The sequence below is a fragment of the Eptatretus burgeri genome, chromosome 8, assembly GCF_056783735.1.
Source record: "Eptatretus burgeri isolate ZD-2024b chromosome 8, Ebu_testis_v1, whole genome shotgun sequence".
Classification (NCBI taxonomy): domain Eukaryota; kingdom Metazoa; phylum Chordata; class Myxini; order Myxiniformes; family Myxinidae; genus Eptatretus; species Eptatretus burgeri.
This window is the reverse complement of record NC_140968.1, coordinates 53,361,068-53,386,067: the sequence shown is the minus strand read 5'-3', so window position 1 is coordinate 53,386,067 and position 25,000 is coordinate 53,361,068. Positions and strand designations below refer to the sequence as shown.

General features: G+C 46.4%; 1 protein-coding gene across 4 annotated transcripts in view; it reads right to left on the bottom strand.

Moving 5' to 3' along the window:
* Positions 1–25,000, bottom strand: part of LOC147021754 (NEDD4-like E3 ubiquitin-protein ligase WWP1) — a 153,798-nt gene that overhangs the window by 128,186 nt on the left and 612 nt on the right. The gene's annotated exons all lie outside the window — the stretch shown is intronic.

The following is a 25,000-nucleotide window of genomic DNA, read 5'->3' as shown; positions in this document are numbered from 1 at the left end:
TTTTGTGTAAAATTGCATTGTGTTTCTTTTTCTTTTCTATGTGCTTTTGGTGGAATTGTATATGTGCGCTTTCCGTTCATCGCGAATAAATATGCTTTGTGTTGAACTGTTTCCCGCTTCGCTTCGTCATTTCTCTCATTGAATCCTCATCTTGCTTCACGTAAAGGGTTGGTAGTGGGCTGAATACGCCCGATAATTAATCGAACCGTCGAGGCCGACGATAACACCGCTCGGTTATCCCGATAGTACGGAATGGGTCGCTTAAGTGGCCTGTGTCCGAAGTCGACCTGCGGCGAGGTGCGATCGCCCGGTCTACCCTCCGTGTGGGTACTTAGGTAGGTCGAATTTGGCGAGCAACCCTATCCCACGCGGGGGCTGATTGGCTCGATCGCGGTGAGACCGAAAGGTCCACCCGTGACTGGTTCCCGGCGTTAGTCCGAGAGGGTCACGACTGGATTGTCCGTCCGGTGGGCGACGTGCCGCGATTCGAGTTACGTGGCCGTCAGCACGCCGGTGGGCGCGAATCCGTAACACTGGTGTCAGGAGTGGGATACAAATCCATCGCCCTCCTCGCGGCACTGGTATCGGAGAACAGGAAAACGGGCTCTCCTGTCTCCAGCTAAATTCACGGGAATCGGTCCAGGGGTGAGAGAAGCGACCCCCGATTCCCTCCAAATTACGAGCGAGCTAAATTAACCCTTTAAGAGAAGCAAGATGGCGTCTCAAGGCGAGCGGGAGCCGGGGGTATTAGAAATGGATGTAGAATGTGTAGAATCCATGGGCCAGGATGGAATCCCCGAGCAGGAAATGTTGATTGTGCAGGAACACGGACTCGCCCAACTGAACCCAGAGCCCGAAATAGGTGCGGCAGCGGCCGCGGTGTATGACACCTCCCCCCCCTCTCCACCAAAACCCGCCGACCCTTGCCGAAACGACTCACCCAAGCGCACCCGACATGGCCCAGCTATGCGCCATGCTGGCGGAAATGACAGCGAACATGATCAAGCAAATGAACGAAAAGATGGATGCGAATACACAAAAATTGGATGCGAATACACAGCAAAGAAACGGAATGGAAGCAAACATGAAGGAGGAAATGAAAAAGCTACGGGGTGAGACGCAGAACATGGGCCGATGCCTGCAGGCGGGCATGAAGGCCGTGACCAGGGAGCTGGGAATGGCGACTCCACGTGTGGGAGCAAACGAGCTGGAAGGGGGTGCAACGGCTGACAGGCCCGCGGTGGAGGCGGGTAAAAAAATAAGTCGGGGGGCGTGTTGGGCGAGGGTCGTGACAGAGGAATCGACGGTGACCAGAAGGGAAAAATTAAATGGGGAGACCAAAACGTGTGAGACGAGACACGAGGTGACGACGACAGAAACTTATAAATGTATAGAGACACGGCAGATAGAAAAAATAGAGGAGAGACAACACGATGAAGACGGGGTAAGTGACGCACACACACACGGAGGTAGTGGAGGATAGTGAGGTTGAGCTCGCGGACTGGGTAGAGACCCAGTGCGAGCAGCTGGATGACCTCCTCCAGGAACGAGGGGAGGGAGTATGCCCCCTTGAGGCGAGTCACGACCAGGTGAGTTCGGTCGTGTTTTGCGAGGTTGAGGGGACGAGTGCTGTGGACGGGTGCACGGAGAGCTTGGGGGGTGTAGAGGCCCCGGAGACCCTTGTGGGGACACAAATCCCCAGTGTGGTTGTCCCTGTGTGTGTGGTGCAAGGTGTGAGTGCAGCACCGTGTGTGGAAGCGACCCCGTGTGTGAGTGGTGTGGTGGCGAGTGTGCCGGAGTGTGTGCTTCCCAGCACGCCGTGTGTGGATGAGGCACCGCGGATGAGTGCCCCCGCGTGTGTGGATGAGGCACCGCGGTTGAGTGCCCCCGCGTGTGTGGATGAGGCACGGTGTGTGGATGAGGCACAGCGGTTGAGTGCCCCCGCGTGTGTAAGTAGTATGGTTTGTGTGAGTAGTGAGGCACGCGTGAGTGAACGGCCGTGTGCAAGGGAGACCGTGTGTGTGAGAGAGCGGTATGTAAGGGAGATGTCGGTTGGCATGCGGGAGCACGCAGCCGCGTCTCCCGGTGTGAATACAATGGAGTGGAGTGTGTGCGTCGTTACACGCAGGTGTGCGTGGGTGGAATGGCGACGACGACGGCGACATGAGAGGAAAGAAAGCCGAGTAGCGGCTGTAGTTGTTTCGGGGACCGTGCCGGGTTCGCCCAGCAGTGAGCACGCGGTCCGTGCTGTGCAACGCACGAGACCACCACGTGCTCGCTTGCGAGAGTGAAGTCCCGGTCCGGAAACGCACGCGGTGGATTTGCCGATCCCGCGGACGGACAGAGTTTAGGCAGGACAACGGATTTGGACCGGACGGGTTCTCCACGCGATCGTGTGTGTTAAGCTCCAATGGGCAAAGCACATGTGTTCGCGTGGGGAACCCCTCGAGACGTGGGGCTTGTGTTTTTTTATACGCACGGTGACGCCATAGCTGCACGTGGGGTTGGAATCCGGCAGGAGGGGTATCTCTGCCGGATGGTACCGTCCAAGGAGGGACGAGGAACACGTGCAGCTGCATGACGTCACGGGCAGGTGCAAAGTGCGCGAGTTGCCGCGCTGGTGATGCGCATGGAAGAAAAAAAAAAAAAACAAGCCTCACTTTCGGGTGCACAGGATTCCTGGGCAAGGGGTGGAAGACCCCCTTGACCTGGGCACAGGATGGAAACGAGTTAGGGGGAAGGGCTAGCTTAGTTAGACCGACTTCATGGGGCAGGGGTAAGTCCTCATGGAGTCCGTGGAATGGATTAGTTAGAGGGATTTAGATGAGCTTTAGGTTGGGAAATAAAATGGGATTATTTGGAGACAGTGACAGACTTGTGAGCGTGTAGAGTTGACGTAGTTTAGCTACTTAGTGTTAAAAGGAACGTGCTATAGTGTAAGGGACGACGTGGGAGCACGAGTTAGTTAGGGGGTGCAGATAGAAGGATGGCAGAGTTCAGTGGTGTGTGTTGAAGAGTTGGTGAGTTGTGAGGTGAGCACTTGGTGAGTGAGTGAGGCCAGCGGGTCTGTGTGTGTGGAGTGAATGGGGAATGCATGGTGCGATGAGTGATTGGGGGGGGGGGGAGTGACTCCCGCCCAAGGGACCCCGGGGTCAGTGTAGAGTGAGTTAGCTGGGTTAGTCAAATTGAAAAATGGAGGTCGTTTTGTTGTTGGTGGGAAAGTAGGCTCGAGACCCATTTGGAGGGGTGCAGGAGCCCTGTTGACGGGCTTGGGAGCGTGGCTGCGAAAGGTGAGTATCGCTGAGTGGGTACCCCGGGCACCAGGCTAGTCGGCCGTGGTAGGCCAAGGGCCCATGGGGGGCCGGGATAGCGTAGTGGGCACGGGTGCGCCTGCTTGGTGCGGGGGCCCGGGGCGCCATTAGCCGCGTGGGCAGTGTTGTGGGCACGGGTGACCCTCGGAAAGGGGCCTAGGAAGCCAGCCTGCCACGTGTGCGTTTCAGGGGAGGTGCCGTGGGGGGCACTCCCCGGTGTTAGGGAGCTGGTAGGCTCGGAGGCAGTGTAGTGCCCGGGGGTGCCATAGCGGGAGATTCGGCAGAGGGTCGTGCATGCCAAAGGGAGCCACGTGTCCCAGCCAGGAGACCGTGTGAGGGCACGGAGAGAAAATTGGGGGGCGAGGCCCGAAATTGTGAGGACACCAACACAGGCGACGGGAATCTGGGTTTATAGAACCAATAGTTTAAGCGAGAGGCGCTTGTTGAAAGCCCCGGGGTAGTTTAACAGTTAAATGGTTAGGGTAGATTAGGAGATGTACCCCTCCGCACCATCCATCCCCTCGCTCTCGTTGTGGGCCGCTGGACCCACTTTGGGTTAGATCGCCGAACTCTGGGGAGGCCATTCTGAGGCTTCGTTGGGCCTCGACACAGGACGTTAGCTCTCCCTTATTCCCCTCCGGGAAGGGAACGTAGGGGTTGGGAGTAGGCTAGGTGACAGAATAGGTTAGCCGAACAGAGACGATAAAGGGGGTGAGGGGACGATTTATAGAGGGGAAGTAAACATAAAAATTAAAATAAAAATAAAAATAAGTGGGGGCTAAATTGGTTTTTCACAAATTAAGGGAGTGGGTATGTACAGTGACAGGCAAAGGCGATAGGTGGGAGGGAGACAGGTAGGTAGGTCCGAGCCCGCCTTCCGAGTGGCCAGCACCACCGCACTCCCTCCACCAACCTCCACTGAACGGCAAAGGCTGGCCACTTCATCGGCTGGCCGTGTTTTGCTTCAAGGCGGAGGCCGGCCAACTTCATCTGCAGCTGCTGTGCTGCAAGGCCTGTGCCGGCTGGATCGTCTGCAGCTGCTGTGCTGCAAGGCCTGTGCCGGCCAGTTCATCTGCTGGCTGTTTTTCTTCAAGGCCCGTGCCGGCCAGTTCGTCTGCCGGCTGTGTTTGCCTACAGCGGCCTTCTTCTGCGGGCTGTGTTTGCCTGCTGCCTTTGCCATGCCATGCCCACTGCCCATGTTCACCAGCCCCGTTCAATTTTGCTTTGCCCCCCCCCCCTGTTCATTTCCATGTGCGCCAGGATCCGCAAGGCAACAGTTTGCAAGCTGCGAGAACTGCCCTGTTGGCAGCTACAACACGGGCCTGCAGTGGCGGCCCGTGCACCGTGTTTGCGTCCATCCATTCACCCATCCATTTGTTGTGTTCATTGCGTGTGCCACTTGAGCTGGCACGGAGACTGCGTTTGTGCAGCCCATGCACCGTTGTGGTTCACTGCGTTCAGTTCAAAAGGGAAGGCCTTGGACTGCGTGTGAGCAGCCAGCCACGTTCCCTGTCACCTGCATTGTTTTGAGCCAGAGACTGCATGCGAGCAGCCTGGCTCCCTGTTAACTACTTTTCATTTTGCAGAGTTCAGTGATCCTGGGCCATGGTTTAGTGTAAAATTTGTAAGTTAAGGTTAAGATGTACTGTAAATATGAGTGCGCCCCCGGCATGTCTGTCCGAGCGCCGGCAATTTTATTTAAGTCGTCCGTGTGAGTGAGTTTGTTTAGGTAGTTACGCAGCCCTCAGGTTATTTATTTTGGGGACACGAATACCATGAATGTCGCACTCAGGGATCCGTAGGTAAAATGTACTAGGGGAAAACTACACATGATGGCACACGAAAATTTGACGACTCGGGACGAGTCTGTAAAAAGGGGAGGGGGTAGTGTTGTGGTTACCAAATTCGCAAACCACCATTCAGGTCCCTTAGGTGAGATATCTCCGTAAGTATATGTGTAGTTCGGCCCAAACCCGTTGTCTAGTGGGAATAAATGTTATTCATGCGTGCTGCGACTCTTCAGGATAGCCGTTTTTCTTTCTCTGTCTTTATTTTGGACCAACCGCCATTGTTACCACCACCAGTCACAACATCAACCACCAACCACAACGCCGCTTCACCACAACCGCCACGACCTTCACGTCACACCTCGCAACCGTCGCATCGCCACCGTTCTTGCGCCGCTTGTGGGTACCGGTGTTGGACTCGTGCAGGGCGCGCGCCGAACAGCGTGTACAAAACCACGGATTTTCTGCTTCAAAAACGGATCAAAAACGACACACGTCCACTTTTGTGCCGTCCAATCGGTGAGCGAGGGGCGATTTGGCCCCGCCTCCAGGGCGTTGGAGGGCGATCGCTATATGCAAATTTATGGATCAAAAAGCATTCACGCCCACTTTTTCTCGGGCCAATGGGGAGCGAGGTGAAAGGTCGAAGGGAGGGGGTCAAAGATGAGAGAGCGAAGCCACGGGGCTTATATAAGCGACCGCGTTCGTCAGTCAGAAAAGGAGAGTTAAGACTTCGCGGGCGGTGGAGTTGGCAAGAAGGAGCTGGTCGTCGTGTGCGTTGGAGTCGGAGCGGAGGGGACGGAGCTGTGGAGAGGCGGCGAGGGCAGACGAGGGGGTGCTCGCGTCGTGCAGGGAGCTGCACACCAGGGAGGCCGACGGCGCGACCTGGCCGAGGTGGAGACGCTCGTCGCGGGACTCGAGGCAGAGTGGAAATCCTCTATACCCCGAGCATCAGCAACCCCCTCCTGTTTCCCCCCGCGCTGAGATAGTGCGACCAAGGGGGCCCCTTTCCCACCCCCTACCAGACACTGCCCGCGAGGCCCACGGAGTTGAGGCACCATCGCCGCTCCGCGTCTCATCACCAGACGGGTAGGCCCGACCCGGTCTCGGCCTCAGGCCCGCCTCATCTTTGAGGGTGTTCTTTTCCTTGGTTTTGGGTATGTGTTGTCGGCGCCGTCTGTGAAGTAAAATTGTATAAGTGTTGCCGTGTGCTCGCGTAATCGGTATTAGATCTGCATTGTCGCATTTGCTTTTTGTGTAAAATTGCATTGTGTTTCTTTTTCTTTTCTATGTGCTTTTGGTGGAATTGTGTATGTGCGCTTTCCGTTCATCGCGAATAAATATGCTTTGTGTTGAACTGTTTCCCGCTTCGCTTCGTCATTTCTCTCATTGAATCCTCATCTTGCTTCACGTAAAGGGTTGGTAGTGGGCTGAATACGCCCGATAATTAATCGAACCGTCGAGGCCGACGATAACACCGCTCGGTTATCCCGATAGTACGGAACGGGTCGCTTAAGTGGCCCGTGTCCGAAGTCGACATGCGGCGAGGTGCGATCGCCCGGTCTACCCTCCGTGTGGGTACTTAGGTAGGTCGAATTTGGCGAGCAACCCTATCCCACGCGGGGCTGATTGGCTCTATCACGGTGAGACCGAAAGGTCCACCCGTGACTGGTTCCCGGCGTTAGTCCGAGAGGGTCACGACTGGATTGTCCGTCCGGTGGGCGACGTGCCGCGATTCGAGTTACGTGGCCGTCAGCACGCCGGCGGGCGCGAATCCGCAACAATATATATATATATATATATATATATATATATATATATATATATATATATATATATATATATATATATATATATATATCTCTTCTTCTTTTGGCTGCTCCCGTTAGGGGTCACCACAGCGGATCATCCGTTATGATCCCCATAATGATTTGGCACAGGTTTTACGCCGGATGCCCTTCCTGACGCAACCCTGGTCGCCTCTTACGACACAGGGATATGGTACACCTATTCTAACGGGGCATACACCAGGCCCAGTACACTGGTACTCACTTAGCCGACCTCAGAAGGATGACAGGCTGAGTCAACCTCCTGGTGTGTATTAATTCAAGCGGCCAACGGGGCTTGAACTCAGGACCTTTTGGATCCTGAGCCACTCCCCTAACCACTACGCCAACACCAGGCTGTTGTGTGTGTGTGTGTGTGTGTGTGTGTGTGTATGTGTGTGTGTGTGTGTGTGTGTGTGTGTGTGTGTGTGTGTGTGTGTGTGTGTGTGTGTGTGTGTGTGTGTATATTTTATATATATATATATATATATATATATATATATATATATATATATATATATATATATATATATGTATATATATGAGCCCCTAAGAACCATACCGGGCCATCCCACCTTTTTTGTGAAATTGAGTTATGAACGTCTTCAGGTGCACAAAACTGATACCTTTCAGGGCCAAAATGGGCTAACCCATCAGAATATATTATGAGAAGGATATAAGCAAAAAAACCTCTCTGGCTCTGTTAATATGCATCTGACTTACCAGAGCCTGAATGGGCCATCCCACATTTTACCCATGATTCCATGTGGGATATGTGTTACCTGCTTAAATCATGTATAAATGAAATTCTGCATTACTTATCGTTATTTATCCTTAGGTATTTTTTATTATTATTAGCTCATTGTGACACAGGAGACTGAGAACTTTGAGTCCCTTTTTCTCAAAAGTACACCAAGATGGGATGGCCCGGTATGGTTCTTCGGGGCTCGTATATATATAAATATATATATATATATATATAAATATATATATATATATATATATATAAATATATATATATATATAAATATATATATATATATATATATATATATATATATATATATATATATATATATATAGATATAGATATATTGTTACGGATTCGCGCCCGCCGGCGTGCTGACGGCCACGTAACTCGAATCGCGGCACGTCACCCACCGGACGGACAATCCAGTCGTGACCCTCTCGGACTAACGCCGGGAACCAGTCACGGGTGGACCTTTCGGTCTCACCGTGATCGAGCCAATCAGCCCCCGCGTGGGATAGGGTTGCTCGCCAAATTCGACCTACCTAAGTACCCACGCGGAGGGTAGACCGGGCGATCGCACCTCGCCGCAGGTCGACTTCGGACACGGGCCACTTAAGCGACCCGTTCCGTACTATCGGGATAACCGAGCGGTGTTATCGTCGACCTCGACGGTTCGATTAATTATCGGGCGTATTCAGCCCACTACCAACCCTTTACGTGAAGCAAGATGGGGATTCAATAGAGGAAAAGACGAAGCGAAGCGGGAGAACAGTTCAATAATAAAGCACATTTATTCGCGATGAACGGAAAGCGCACATATACAATTACACCAAATGCACACAGAAAAGAAAAACACAATGCAATTTACACAAAAAGCAAATGTAAAAGCGAAAACACAATGCAGAGCTAATACCGACTACCGAGCACACGGCAACACTTATACAATTTTACTTCACAGACGGCGCCGACAACACATATTCCCAAAGCAAAAGAAAAGAGAACCACCCTCCAGGATGAGGCGGGCCTGAGGCCGAGACCGGGTCGGGCCTACCCGTCTGGTGATGAGACGCGGAGCGGCGATGGTGCCTCAACTCCGCGGGCCTCGCGGACAGTGTCTGGTAGGGGGTGGGAAAGGGGCCCCCTTGGTCGCACTATCTCAGCGCGGGGGGAAACAGGAGGGGGTTGCTGATGCTCGGGGTATAGAGGATTTTTATTGTCCCGCGACGAGCGTCTCCACCTCGGCCAGGTCGCGCTGTCGGCCTCCCTGGGGTGCAGCTCCCTGCACGACGCGAGCACCCCCTCGTCTGCCCTCGCCGCCTCTCCACAGCTCCGTCCCCTCCGCTCCGACTCCAACGCACACGACGACCAGCTCCTTCTTGCCAACTCCACCGCCCGCGAAGTCTTAACTCTCTGTTCTCTCCCGACTCTCCTACTCTCCTACTCTCTGGACTGACGAACACGGTCCTTTTATCAGCCCCGTAGCTTCGCCCTCTCATCTTTGACCCCCTCCCTTCGACCTTTCACCTCGCTCCCCATTGGCCCGAGAAAAAGTGGGCGTGAATGCTTTTTGATCCATAAATTTGCATATATCGATCGCCCTCCAACGCCCTGGGGGCGGGGCCAATTCGCCGCTCGCTCACCGATTGGACGGCAAAAAGTGGGCGTGTGTCGTTTTTGATCCGTTTTTGAAGCACAAAATCCGTGATTTTGTACACGCTGTTCGGCGCGCGCCCTGCACGAGTCCAACACCGGCACCCACAGGCGGCGCAAGAACGGTGGCGATGCGACGGTTGCGAGGTGTGACGTGAAGGTCGTGGCGGTTGTGGTGAAGCGGCGTTGTGGTTGGTGGTTGATGTTGTGGTTGTGGTGGTAATCATGGCGGTTGGTCCAAATTAAAGATAGTAAAAGAAAAACGGCTATCCTGAAGAGTCGCAGCACGCATAAATGACATGTATTCCCACTAGACAACGGGTTTGGGCCTAACTACACATGTACTTACCGAGATACCTCACCTAAGGGACCTGAATGGTGGTTTGCGAATTTGGTAACCACAACAATATATATATATATATATATATATATATATATATATATATATATATATATATATATATATATATATATATACACAGTAGACTAGGCGTAAGTCGGCAGCGTGTAACTCGTCACTTCGCCTAAGTCGGCAGCGTCAAAAAGTCCCGAATTTATCTCATGTTAAGTCTCTATGAATGAAGGGTCATCCCTCTGTAAGTCGTCATCTCTAAGTCGTCACTTAGTCTAAGTCGTCAGATGTTGTCCGTTCCCATGTAATGGAAACTCAAGTAAATTACCACTCCTAACTCGTCACATGGAACTGCTGCCTCGTGAGAATCCCGATTTCATGGAATCGTGATGCTCGCTCATTGGTTTACACCGCCAGTGATAGGCTATTTATAACTGCGTACACACGTTGATCGCACTGCATGCAGGACAATGGCGACTAAGCGTGAGCTTACAACTCAAACCTACCAAGAAAAATACGACATTATCCAGTTTTGCGAGGCAAACCCACTGATGAAGAAAACAGCCATAGCTGAGAAGTTGGACATCAAACGGCAGACATTGAACGATATCTTGAAGAATAAGGGCACGATGTGTGGAGAAGATCGCGAGGCCGGTGGCAAGTGTGAAACGCGTGAGATGTGTCCTTTGAAGATGTCGATGACGCGCTCATCATCTGGTTTCGGCAAATGTCGGCTCAGCCAAATATTCGGTTGGACGGTGAAATGTTGCTGCTGAAGGCACGTAAATTCGCTGCGGACCTCGGGCATGATGATGCCAAGACCTTGCCGATGCACTGGATAGACAGATTCAAAGTGAGGTGGGGAATCGGCAAGGTCAAGAAGTGCGGCGAATCAGGCAGCGTGGATTCGGCAGTGGTGCACGACTGGAAGGATGGCAAATTGAAAGACATCTTGGAAAGGTATCAGCCTCGGGACGTGTACAATGCTGATGAGACTGGGCTTTTCTGGCAGATGCTGCCAGAAAAGTCTCTGGGGTTCGTTGGTCAATCCCATCATGGTGATAAGCAGGTGAAGTTGTTGTCTTACAGTTGTTCATTATCTTTACTTTTGATAACCTGATTCATGAATTCCATCTTTGCTTGATCACATTCCAACTCACCAATGAACCCCCACCTATGCCCCGAGGATTGTGTTTTCCTTTTTGTACAATAGCCGGCTCTCACACATACGTGTCCAGGCCACGCACGACTTCATCCTTCACCCCACAGTCATCATGAATGTTCGCATACGCGTAAGTCGTCACATTTCTAAGTCGTCACTTTTTTCTCGGTCCCGATGGTGACGACTTACGCCTAGTCTACTATATATATATATATATATATATATATATATATATATATATATATATATATATATATATATATATATATATATATATATATATATATATATATCAACATACATAAAGAAATAAAATCGCTCCAAGCATTGCGGTACACACACATGAAGTACATCAAGCACAAAAATTTACCTTTAAACATCTTTCTTTAAAAGAGGAATTCAAGTGGAAAATTAGCAAAAATCAATTCAAAAATATATCAAGCCACAGAGAACACAATGTCAGTCTGCTTTTTACAGCTCCAACCAACATGGCGGAACTCCCAACACGAGGTGATGGAGGTTTTTGGGGTTATTTTTTTTTTTTAAATCGATGGATGATGGAAAAAGTGACGGATGGTATAATGAAAGCAGATTGAACAAAAACGTGAAACAGTGAGGTCATGTAGGGGTAATTCCATGGGAAAAGTTACCTTGGGTGGCTATTTTTTAAAAGTACATTTTTCATTAAACCTTATATACCATATGACAGATCATGAAATGTGTCTACACCCCTGTTTTGGCCAGTCATTCATCAAGCAGTGTCTGTATACATTGTGGTAGTATCTCCGGACATTTATTAATAAACATCCAAAGATGTTACGTCCGTTACGCTCACTTGTTACGTCCGTTACATTACATTTGCCACAGTACTGCCTACTCGGTATCATTAATTCCTCAAATAAATACTGGGAATACAATGACGTACCTATACCAAGCTGCTATACCAGATTTAGTCTTCTGTCGAAGAACACTTCACAGAAATTTGTGAGCAAAACGATCATCATGCTAAATGGGGTATTTTGACGGTTACGTCCGTTACGAAGATTCATCATACCGTAGCACTCAGGCAAAAATTCTTAATCTCATATAATTACCATTTCCTGGCACCTTTGTGTTCACTGCACAAAATAAACTAATACATTTGGTACGATAACCATGTTCTTCATGAAATATTTTTGAGAACTGCCAATAAGTTCTGTCTGAATGTTACGTCCGTTACGGTGGAATTACCCGTCAAAGAACAAGGACAAATGTGTCCAAGAGCCGCGTCCTAAAGGCAATAACAACAACTTCCGATATTTCGTCACGTGCCTTGATGGAACCAATAGCAAGACCCGTCATGGAGGCTCCTGTTCATGACGAGAAAATCGTGTATTTACGAAATTACAACACATTAAATGGAATAATCTTTAAATAGCAACGTGAACTTTTCGAAACTTTAAAGAAAATGTCCGAATATATTTAAAAGTTGATGATAGACGCTCTCAAAAGGCACCCTCAATGCGAGGATGCGTAAAGGTGTATATTCCAGAATATTCGAGTTGTATATTCGAGGATGTATATTTAAGGAGATCCGGATCAAGTACATAAAAGAGCCGAGTCCTAAAGGTAGAAGAAGAAGAAGAAGCAGAAGAAGCAGAACAACAACAACAACAACAACAACAACAACAACAACAACAACAACGCCAAGCTCTCTTAGAGCCAGCGTTCGCTACGCGAGACGCGGCAAAAAAAATATTTTCAGTGGGTGAGGCAACTTTTTGAGATATTCTGCTCACAAAACAAACAGACAAACAGGGGTGAATATATAACCTCTGTCCACCTTAGGGTCACAGAGGTAATAATACAAATAATTTACACCTTTACAGAAATTCAAAGCTCAGACAAAAATATGTTGAACAAGAACGACACTTGGGAGCACATGCCTCCGCCAGGCTGAACAGTTTACGTTACATATCCCACTGATAGGCCAAATTTGGATCCGGACCTGAACCAAATTGAATAGGCTTGTTCTATTCACCTAGATTTGTGATAACCCATCCACGTTTTGAAATATCATGCTATACTAAACATAGTTTTTGGCCCTATCGCTCAGTTGTGAAGAACCACTAAGCTGAACATACGCTCAAAAGGGAGAGTAGATTTGACGTCATGTTAACAAAGTTCAGACAGGCAAGTATGGGAGAAATACATGCAACATACCGTACAGAACACATTTGCAGCACAAGAGGAAGGCGATGGCATTGACTTTGAAGTGATATACCGAAGCCTGCAAACTAATTAATGATGCATATGAAGAAGCTGCCGAGAAAGCAATTGTAACTAAGAGGACTAAAAAAAAAATCAAGCCACGGATTTCCACCAGAGAAATTAGATGGTGGGCCCAAAGACACCTAAAACGTGGAATCTAATTCAGGATTGGCAGTGGATGAAGCAGAAAATGGATGGATGTTAAACACAGAGGTCAATGGAAAGACTGCAAAAGAAACATGCTAATAAAGGCAGACACTGTGAAAACACCAAACAACAAAAACTCCACTTCAAAAGATAAGATATATTACATCGAGAACATTGCTGAGAAGCCAAAATGGCAGTTGAGACGGGAGACATGGCAACAGACCAGGCAGCTCACTACAGACAGAGGGAGAGGACAAGCAAGGAAAAGACAAAACAAGGAAATATAATCACTTCAGAGAAGGAACAGATGAGAAGATGAGCAGAAGACTTCAAGGAAGTTTTGAATAGAGGGAGTAATAAATATTCAAGAGTTTCTTTTCAAGGAACTTCAATGCAAGAGGAGGCCGTGAGACCCATTATAGCCTGCGCTGTTATTGACAACCGATAGATTTAGTATGACTCTGCCACTGTGCAGAGCGGACGCTCCAACCATTATGCCGCAGAGTTTGATAAAGAAGAACGGGCAGGAAGGGATTGACCAATTAACACGGGACCATTCAAGCAGTCTGAAGTATGAGATTTATTTATTTCGTATATTTTGAATACACTGTCGAGGCTCGTATGAGCAAACACACAGAACGCACAACAAGGGGGGCAGGAGACAAGAGAGGCAGGAGAGGGAAACAGAAAAAAAGTGGGGAACAGACATGAGCAGATATGTGGAAAGGAGAGGGATGGGGTGGGGTACATGGGGTAAACAAGATGGACACTACAGGGACTTTCAGGAAGGAAAGCAGGGAATTTGAGGGCCCTGTCACACCTTGACGTTTTAGCCAGCAATGACAACGTATAAAAATGTATGTAAAACGTTGGCGCACGCTGAAATTTTGATGTTTTTTTTTTTAAGTTTTGGTCGTATTCATAACGTGTTGGTCGTATGCAGAACATATTAGTAACGGGCACAGAACGTTTCGTTGTCTTATTGATAACTTTTACCAACGAATGCTGAGCCTGTTGGCGGCGTTCACAACCTATGCCCAATGATAGTTTAACTTACGCATAGCGTGCTAAACGTATCGTCGGCAAACTCGTGGCGTAGCCTGTTAAGAACCTGCTGGACGCCGATTTAAATCATAACTGCCTGAGAATTTGAAGTGTCAACATCGCAGTCACACCTTGACGATTTTGCCAGCGTATGCCGGCCTATGAAAAATGTGTCTAAAACGCCAGGCGCACGTCAAATATGGTAGAGGTAAGTTGTGTATACGTTAAGAGTAGGCTGGAAAACAATGAAGTACGCTGTCATATTACGTGGTACGTGTAATACGTCGTGAAATTTCAAGCATGCTGAAAAGTTTACGACGTACTAGGCGTATGGCTAACACGTTCCGCATGTGTTGTCATATGTTCCTGGCACGCTCCGCGATCGTTTACACACGACGGACACACGTTACTTGTAGGTTACTCATAAGTCGAAACACGTCAAGGTAATATTTAACATACCCGCATCCTAATTTTCAACCAATGGGTAACGTCCTTTAACCTATGAGTAGCGTGCTCTGAACCTATGTTTAACGTGCTTGAAACCTATGAGTAACGTGCATTGAACCTATTTGTAACTTGCCTTGAACTAATGACTAGCGTGCTATGAACCTATGAGTAACATGCGTTTAATCTATGTGTAGCATGCTTTGAATCTAAGTACAACGTGCTTATAACCTTTGAGTAACATGCTATGAACCTATTTGTAACGTATCTAAAACGCACATCGTCATATGTAGACGAATTAGATTGACGTCTTCCGGACGACCACAGCACTTACTGAACGTGTTTCTATCTTACATCTACCGTGTAATGGCGTATTGGCAGCGTTAAGGGGAATTGGCATATACAAATGGGCTTCACAAGAGGAACCCATCATTGTTCCAGACTCCATGTTCAGTAGATGTCAATGCCAGTAGTATCAGTAGAAGTAATACTATCATTAGTAGTTGGTGTGCGTGACAGTAGTAATAGTGGTAGTAGTTGTAGTAGTAACATTGGTAGTAGTAGTATGTCTATGTCAGTAGTAGTATGTGAGCGTGATGGGGAGGGTGTGGGTGATGATGGATCCTCTTATCGTCCACGAATAGGAGACTACTTTGCACCATTGTTCGATGTTCTTTTCGGCTAATTTTTTTTCCTCATTCCCATGATGAAATATTTCTTTGTTTTACTTTGTAAAGTATTAAAAACGACTTTGACAAATGCATAATGAACTAGTAATGAACACAGAATGCTTCGATAACTTATAGATAAGGTATACCAACGATTGTTTATCGTGTTTTAGTCGTCCACAACCTATGCCCAACGATAGTCTAGCGTATTAATTCCCAAGCACATTATGCATAGGTTATAAATAAGTCATGGGTACCCTAAACGTTACTTTGATGTGTTTCGATGTATGAGGAACTTTGAAGTAGCGTGTTGCGAAGTATGAACAACGTTCGTGTAGCGTGCTTAAAAAACGTTACTCATAGGTTAGAAATAAGTTTCGGGTACGCGAATGTTACCTCTACGTGTTTCGACTTATGAGTAACATACAATTAACGTGTGTCAATGATCGCATAACGTGCCTACAACTTATGGCCAGCGTAGCGGAACGTGTGAGCCAAACGCCGAGTACGTTGTAAAATTTCAAGCATGCAACAGTTTTTGGACAACCAAAAAGTACAACGTTTTAAACCAGCATAATACGACCTATGGTAGTGTTTTTCAGCGTGCACCTAACATACACACAACGTACCCATAACGTATTGGACGTGTGCCAGCGTTTGACAAATTTTTAATAAATCGGCATACGCTGGCTAAATCGTCAAGGTGTGACAGCCCCTTGAAGGAGGTGGATTTTGGGTGGATTAGCGGGGGTAGAAAAGATTATGGTTTTGGATAGGGGAAGATAAGAGATGGTGGTGAAAAGCTGTTTTGAACACCTGGAGGGAAGAGTGGGATTGAAGAGTGTGTGGGAGTATTCCAACGGTATTCCTGGGGATGTGGAGAGAGAGAGGGCAGTGAGAGTGAGGAATGGAGTCTTTGGTGGAGAGCATCTCTGCCGCCAGGACGAGACTCAGGTCTGTTATACAGGAGGAGGGAGTAACCAGGGAGAGATACTTGGCAATCAGAGACGTCTTCAAGGAGTAAAGCTTCTGTTTAACAGATTATGTCTGGTTTGTCAATGGCAACCTGTATGGAAAGATCTGTCATGTTTGAGCGAAGGCCCCGGATGTTTGAGGTGCACACTGTTAAAGGCGCTGTCACACCTTGACGATTTAGTCAGCAATGGCAATGTATAAAAATGTATGTAAAACGTTGGCGTACGCTGAAATTTGATGTTTTAAAAAAGTTTTGGTCGTATTCATAACGTGTTGGTCGTATGCATAACATATTAGTAACAGGCACAAAGCGTTTCGTTGTCTGATAAATAACTTATACCAACAAATGCCGAGCCTGTTGTCGGTGTTCACAACCTATGCCCAACGATAGTTTAACTTAGGCATAGAGCGCTGCACGTATCGCCGACGAACTCGTGGCGTAGCCTGTTAAAAACCTGCCGCACGCCGATTTAAATCATAACCGCCTGATAATTGGAAGGTCAACCACGCAGTCACACCTTGACAATTTAGCCAGCGTATGCCGACCTCTGAAAAATTTGCCAAACCAGGCTGGCACACGTCGAATACGTTATGGGAAAGTTGTGTATGTACGTTAAGAGCACGCTGAAAAACGATGAAGTATTTTGTCATATTTCGTAGTACGTCTCGTACGTCGTGAAATTTAAAGCATGCTGAAAATTTTACGACGTACTCGCCGTATGGCTCACACGTTCCGCTACGCTGGGAATAAGTTGTAGGCCCGATATGCGATCGTTGACACAAGTTCCTTGTAAGTTACTTATAAGTCAAACACGTCGAGGTAATGTTTAGCATACCCGAAACTTATTTTCTCCGCCAAGGCACATTTTTTTTTCTCCTTGGCTCCGTGAAGGCACGTGACGAAATATCTGAAGTTGTTGTTTTTTTTATTATTATTTTTTTTTAATCTGTCACGAATTTTAAAATATATTCGGACATTTGCTTTTAAGTTTCGACGTCGACGTGACAATATCCTCAAACAGAAAATATTCACAGAGGAGGAACTAAGAATAAGACATGAGCAAACTGAAGAGGCAATCGGACGTGACGTAACGGCACGTGACGAAATATCGGAAGTTATTGTTGTTTTGTTTTTTTTAGCGCTGCCAATACGCCATTATACGGTAGCTGTAAATTAGAAACACGTTCAGTAAGTTGTGTGGTCGTCCGGAAGACATCAATCAAATACGTCTACATACGTCAATATGCGTTGGAGGTACGTTACACATAGGTTCAAAGCACGTTACTCATATGTTAGAAATAAGTTTTGGGTACACTAAGCATTATCTCGACGCGTTTCGACTTATGAGTAACTTACAAGTAACGTGCCTCGACGTGTGTGCAACGATCGTGTAACGTGCATACAACACATTACTCATATGTTATAAATAAGTTTCGGGTACGCAAATAATTACCTCGACATGTTTCGACTTATGAGCAACTTACAAGTAACGTGTGTCGACGTGTGTCAACGAGAGCATAACGTGCCTACAACTTATGGCCAGCATAGCGGAACGTGTGAGTCATACGCTGGCATACGTCGTAAAATTTCAAGCATGCTAAAATTTGAGGACAACCGCAAAGTACAACGATGAAAGCCAGCGTACTACGACGTATGGCAGTGTTTTTCAGCGTGCTCTTAACGCATACAAAACTTACCCATAACGTATTCGACGTGTGCCAGCGTTTTAGCCAAATTTTTCATAAGTCGGCATACGCTGGCTAAATCGTCAAGGTGTGACAGCGCCTTTAGGAAGAGGAAGGGGAGGAGGTTTTGGGTGTAGGGGAGGGGGAGGGTGGGATGAAGGAAGAGGAGGTCAGGAGAGTTGTTGAAAGTGTGTGGGATATTGCAGAAGAGCTAGGGGAGAGATCCGGATGAGGAGGAGAAAAGGCTCGGTGGAGATGGGTTGAGGTACAGTGGGGAGAAAACAGAGAGGGGGCAGAGGGCAGTTGAAGATTGGAAAAGGTGGAGTGAGATAGAAGAGAGAGGGTGGAGGAAGGAGGCACCTTTGTGGATGTGAGGAGGGGCAACTTTGGGAAGGGGTACTGAGGGGGAAGATTGGAGGGAGAAGGGTGAGAGGGGAAAGTTGAGGGAGAATGGTGAGTGGGGAGTTTTTGAGAAAGGTGAGAGGGAAGCTTGGAGGGGGAAGAGTGTGAAGTTTGCTTTAAGAGGGAGGAGAGATGACGAGAGCAGGCACGGCCAAGGTGCAGGCGGGCGATGGGAGAGGTGTGGAGAGGGGAAGCATGACTTGGTGGAGGTATGGTGAAGAAGGGAACAGGCAGGGGGAGGTACAACATTTGAGGGGTTGGGAAGAGGGAGAGGTGGGCTGAGAGGAAGGAAGGAGTTTGTTTGTTTGAGATGCTATGAAAAGTCTGAAGAACCAAAAAAAAAACACCAGAGGTGTATAACAAATGCAGAGCTGTACAATAGTAGTATAAAGGATCGACATGTATACTCTGCACATTATGATAAATGAGATTATGGAAGTAGGAAAAGTGCCTGGGCAGTGTAAATGTGGTTTACTAATCAAACTACCAAACGAAGGGCACATCACAGAATGTGGGAATTAAAGAGGAGTGACCCAACAATGCGTTGCCAGCAAATGCTTGGCAAAGTAATGCCGAGTAGAATGCAAAAGGCTGTTGACATGTACCATCAGGAAAGAACGAGCTGGATTCAGAAGAAACTGAGGATGCAGCAATCAGATGTTCACACTAAAAACAACTTGATGGAGCAATGCAATGAATGGAATACAAGCCTTAATACTCATTGTTCATCAATTTTGAAGAGGCGATCGATGGTGGAAATGGAGCGGAAATGTGGAAGAGAATGAGACTGTATGGAGTACCAGAGAAATCTGCACAGATTATAAAGAGTACACACAGTGGATCAAAATGTCATTTGCAACTGCAGGGGTTGGACAAGGTTGCATCTCGTCTCCAGTACTTCGTCGACGTCTTCTTTTTTTTCTTTTTACTGGTGCTTCACTGGGTGTTGCAAAAGATAACTGAGCATAAAAGGAATGAGTTACCATGTAGAAACCAATACGATAAAGTAGAGGGACTCAGGTCTTGCAGATCACATGTGCCCGATGTCACACACAGTATGCGGTAGAAAGTAGGCTACGTGAATACGCAGTACAAATGGAATAAAAAAAATAAAAACTTAGCTAAAGCAGAAAGTACGAGCATGGATGCTGCACATTGACAACACCATGTGAAACAATTTACCCATTCGAGAGGTTGGAACATTTATGTACATGGGATCCATGGTTACTATGACAAAATGGGGAGGATGCAGATGTATGATTATGGATACAAAAAGCGAGGGGTGTATTCATGAGAATCAGGGGAATTAGGAAAGAAAAATCAAAGAAGTACAACACCAAAACCAAGCTGAGGATCTTTGACAACTGACAAGACAACAAGGTGGAGTCAGTCCTCTATTTGGATGTGGATCTTGGGAAAAAATCACCAAAGGAATAACACACAAACTGGAGTCTTTCATCAGAGAAAGTCCTGAAAATATTCTGGCAAGACATGGGTAGCAAGGAGATGGAAAGACCAACAGGGAGGATAAATAACATAAATAGATCAAAATTGAAGGTGGAGATGGATAGGGAATGTGGTATGAGTGGAGGATGAAAACATACCAAAAAGGGTGATGCCCAAGGCACCTGATGCCAAGCGAAACTTGGCAACATACCATCGAGAAGGAAATGAAAGAGTTGATTGTCAGGTGGAGAGAAATCAGATGGCGGGCTCAAAGACAGACCAAGGTGGCGAGGGTTCGTTAGAGGATCAATATGCCATATGCACGATTTGAAAAACAAACAAGCCAGCAAGCACTCTTTCTCATAATCTACACACTTTTTGAAGAAAAAAACCCCCAAAAACAAGTAGAGGTACAAAGTACATCACCCCCTTGCCAAATAAATAAATAACAAATTCTCCAGCGCACGACATACCGACGTACAGCATATATGGAGATGGAATTTGGAGGGAGCAGTGTACAATAATTGATTGATGAATTGCACAATTGAAATAAATAAATACTAATCATAAAATAATTAATTGCTTAATCAATTGGCTAATAGCATACTAAAACCACCAGCGTTTCATCCGAATCTGCAACTTTTTGAAAATCAAGCAATTCATCGAAAAATGAATAATTAATCGATTAAATAATTAATCAATAACTCAAAAATACCCTTTATAGCCAAATCACTTGTTCACCGTAGTATCCAACTATCAGCTTCCGAGCTCAAAAGGTGCCCGAGATATTGCCACACATGAGAAAGAAAATAAAGTAATAAATAAATCCATAATAATCAAGTAATCAATCAATTAAATGATAAATCAAATATATATATATATATATATATATATATTTTTAATACCGTTTTTGCCATTAAAATCTCTTCCCTTTTGTCCCCAAATTTTAGCTTCCTCGCTCGAATGATGGCTGAGATATCGCCCCGACAAACAAACAAACGGAGTAAAAACCAAGTACCGCCTTCCTTCAGCACCTGGCGATGACGTCATGCATTGCCTGGATATGGAATTGGGAATGAGTGGTGTACATAAAAAAAAAAAAACCAGAGTTGGTGTCAAAGCCACCCAATGCTCACCTGTTTATACATTCAGCGTTTTTAAAGGACTAGTCTAATAATATTTTTCATAAAGCATTGCAGTGAAGTCTGATCCAAATAATTTTAAAGCAATATATGTATTTGTATATTGCAATCAGTAAAAAATAGTGTGGTAGATAAAAACATTAGAAAGGAAGAAACTTTAACGTTGATGTGCTACAAAAAAGTTAAGTTCAAAACAGGTCAAAAATTTTTAAAACTGGAAATTATTTTTTTATTTCAACTTCACTACACCAATAGTATACCCCAAAGGAACCTCCATCCCAAATATCAGCATCCTAGTACACATATTACATGAATGGCAAGCTTCTAAATAACTTGCACAAAAAAACTTTAACATTTTCACGCTCACGCTGACGCTCACGCCGGGGGTAATGGAGTATCGCTATAGCTCTCTGTTCTTCGAACAGGTGAGCTAAAAATGGGTGGATATTGTAATTGGCTCTGTCCATCTGTCATGCCATGTCCTCCTAAACATATGTGCAGAAATTCACCAAACTTGGTAGTTATGATTACCACATGGCACAAAGGTGCAAGAGCAGTTTCAATTTTAGCCCAACCCTCCAGGGTGGGGTAAAAAGGTGCAATACAAAAAAAAACAAGGACAAATGTATCCACGAGCAGCGTCCTAAAGATTTTGTCGGCTAAAAAAATTTAAAAAAAATAAAAAAATTTTTTTAAAACAACAACTTCCGATATTTCGTCACGTGCCTTGACTAAGCCAATAGCGAAATGCGTCATAATGTCTTTACGATATATCGTGTATTTACGAAATAAATAATTATTTACGAAATTACAATACGATAAATGGAAAAATCTTTAAATAGTAAAGTGAACTTTTCGAAACTTTAAAGCAAATGTCCGAATATATTTAAAAGTTCATGATAGACGCTCTCAAAAGGCACCGTCTATGTGAGGATGTGTACATGTGCTCAGTATTTAAGGAGATCCGGATCTCGTATATACAAGAGCCGAGTCCTCGAGATTAAGGTTTTGTCTGAACAAGAACAAGAAGAAGAAGAACAACAACAACAACAACAACAACAACAACAACGCCGAGCTATGAGCAACGTTCGCTACATGAGACGCTGCTAAAAAATTTAAATGCAATTACAGGTACATTTTAAAAATGTGACATTGGATAATTCCTGGTGGAACCTTTTGCCATTTTCCAACTTTGCATTAGGTGGGAAGGGGGGATTTGCGATTGCGTGCCATCGACTACGCTGACTGTCAGATTTTTATTTTTGTTTACATTATGATTTCATGAACATTAATTAACATCATATTAGTTGGGTTATGCTTTACGATTTATTTAATAGGAAGTAATAGCAACAAAACTTTATTGCACCATAGTTTGCATTTTTTGAAATCTGTTGATACGAGAAGCCAATACAATGAGTAATGTATACGGTATTGTATTAGAATGTATTGAAAGAGGCTCGAGAGTGAGGATAGACAGGCAATGTAACAGAATAGAGGAACGTGAAAATCAGATATAATTTATTTTCACCAAATAAATGGGAAATCCATTTTTGAAGTCTATAATTCGGCCACTAGAAAGTAAAAAAAACAAACAAAACAAAAAAACACCTACACCAGATGATACAACTTAATAATAAAGCGATCTAAAGTCGAGATTCATATTTACAAAGAAACCGCATTCACTTCCCATTAAACAAAGATTAGCATGAGATTTAAGAAAGGTGATCTCGACCACCATAAGCACCATGGGTCAGCTCGACCACCATAAGCACCACGGGTCAGCTCGACCACCATAAGCACCACGGGTCAGCTCGACCACCATAAGCACCACGGGTCAGCTCGACCACCATAAGCACCACGGGTCAGCTCGACCACCATAAGCACCACGGGTCAGCTCGACCACCATAAGCACCACGGGTCAGCTCGACCACCATAAGCACCACGGGTCAGCTCGACCACCATAAGAACCACGGGTCAGCTCGACCACCATAAGCACCACGGGTCAGCTCGACCACCATAAGCACCACGGGTCAGCTCGACCACCATAAGCACCACGGGTCAGCTCGACCACCATAAGCACCACGGGTCAGCTCGACCACCATAAGCACCACGGGTCAACTCAATCACCATAAACACCAAAAATGTAAGAAACTCAAAACACACCATAGGTCAACTCAACTCAACCATAAACACCAAAGGTGTACGAAATACCCTCACTGCCTCTCTCCGAAAGGACCGTCTGGACCCCCCCCCCCCCCGCCCACCATGTACTTTCTCAGCAATTCCCTTGATGAAGTTCTTTCATTCAAGGTTCTGGGTCTCACGATCTGCCATGATCTTTTCTGGGAAAGCCACATTTCCAACCTGGCCTCCAAAGACAGTCGCTGACTGGGAATCCTCAATCATGCAAAGTCCTTTCTTGGCAAAACTGAGCTCCTGACCACATACAAAGGTTTCTTCCGCAGCGTGATGGAGTACTGCTCTCCTGTCTGGGCTGGTGCTCCTGCCTCTCACCTTTCTCGGCTTCCTACCTAAAATTAGGTGTGTACCTCCCTAATCCTACTGACCTAACCAAGGCATTTAGGATCTTTGGTATCTCCTGTGATGAGGCAAAGACTTTGGGTCTCTTACCGCAGGCAGGTCGGTCGTCTTTGTCTTCTACTGTCTCCTCTCCGGCCTCGCCCCCCTGCTCTAATATATGTACCCCCCCCCCTCCATATTTCCATCGGGCGCTCAAGGTCCGCCAGCAACTTCCTTCTGGAAAAACTACCAAAATCTAAAAATCACTGCTCACCTTCACTCTTTCATTCCTCTTTTTTCCTGCCTTTGGAACAAACTCCGACACTCTCTTCAATCCCACTCTTCCCTCCAGGTCTTCAAAGCAGCTGTTCACCACCACCTATCTTCCCCCATCCAAAACCACGATCTTTTCTACCCCCGTTAATCCACCCCAAACCCACCTCCTTCAAATTCCCTGCTTTCTTTCCTGAAAGTCCCTGTCATGTAAGGACCTGAAAGTCCCTGGAGTGTCCATCTTGTTTACCCCCACCCCATCCCTCTCCCTTCAACAGATATCCTCATGTCTCTGTTCCCCACTGTGTTTTCCTTCCCTCTCCCACCCCACTTGTCTCCTGCTCCCCTTGTTGTACGTTCTGTGTGTTAGCTCTCATATGAGCCTCGACAGTGTATACAAAAAAAAAAAAAATGAAAAGTGGTCAACTTCAATTGACGAGCCAACAAAAGGTTAACATAGAAGTAACAACAACAAAACCTCCACGACCTAAGGCAGCCAAATCCGTAGTTTTCCTTCACAACCACGTTTTGCACGTCAGGGGAGTTGCCGTCAATCACCGAACACGCAAACATAACACCATCGATATATGTCCGTCTCCTTCAAAACAAGCCGAACAATCCGCCGTGTCGTATCCAAACGACACACCGACCACAACAGTATCCCACAGTTCCTTGCGGCAAACGTCGCCGTGACGTCATTAGGTCAGGGGAGCATTCTTTCGGGAATTAGGGTTTCCAAGACCGTCGAAGACGATTTAAACCCTCACGACGTCGCACTGTGGAAAACGAAGCAATTTGGAATTTGTCTTTATATGTGGTTTAGTTTCTTTAAATGCAAATATTACCTCAGAAGAACAGCATTTGCGGTGTAAACACGACCAGAGAAGCATGAAACTGTGACGACACACGCAATTAACCGATTCTCTCCCCACTGAGGTAACGTATGAGGAGGCAAAAATAAAATAAAAAAAAAATCAACAACAGCTTTACCTCCCCGTTTAACCGTCAGAATCACAAACAGTAGTTTTTTTTTTTCGGTGAATGTGAAAAACAAAAGTACAAACACGAACAGGTCGATGTAAACAAGGGTGTAATGATCGTGTTGTGACGTCATCTTGAGGAGCACAAATCGTGCGCAATGTGCGTGAGGTAAACTCTTACAAC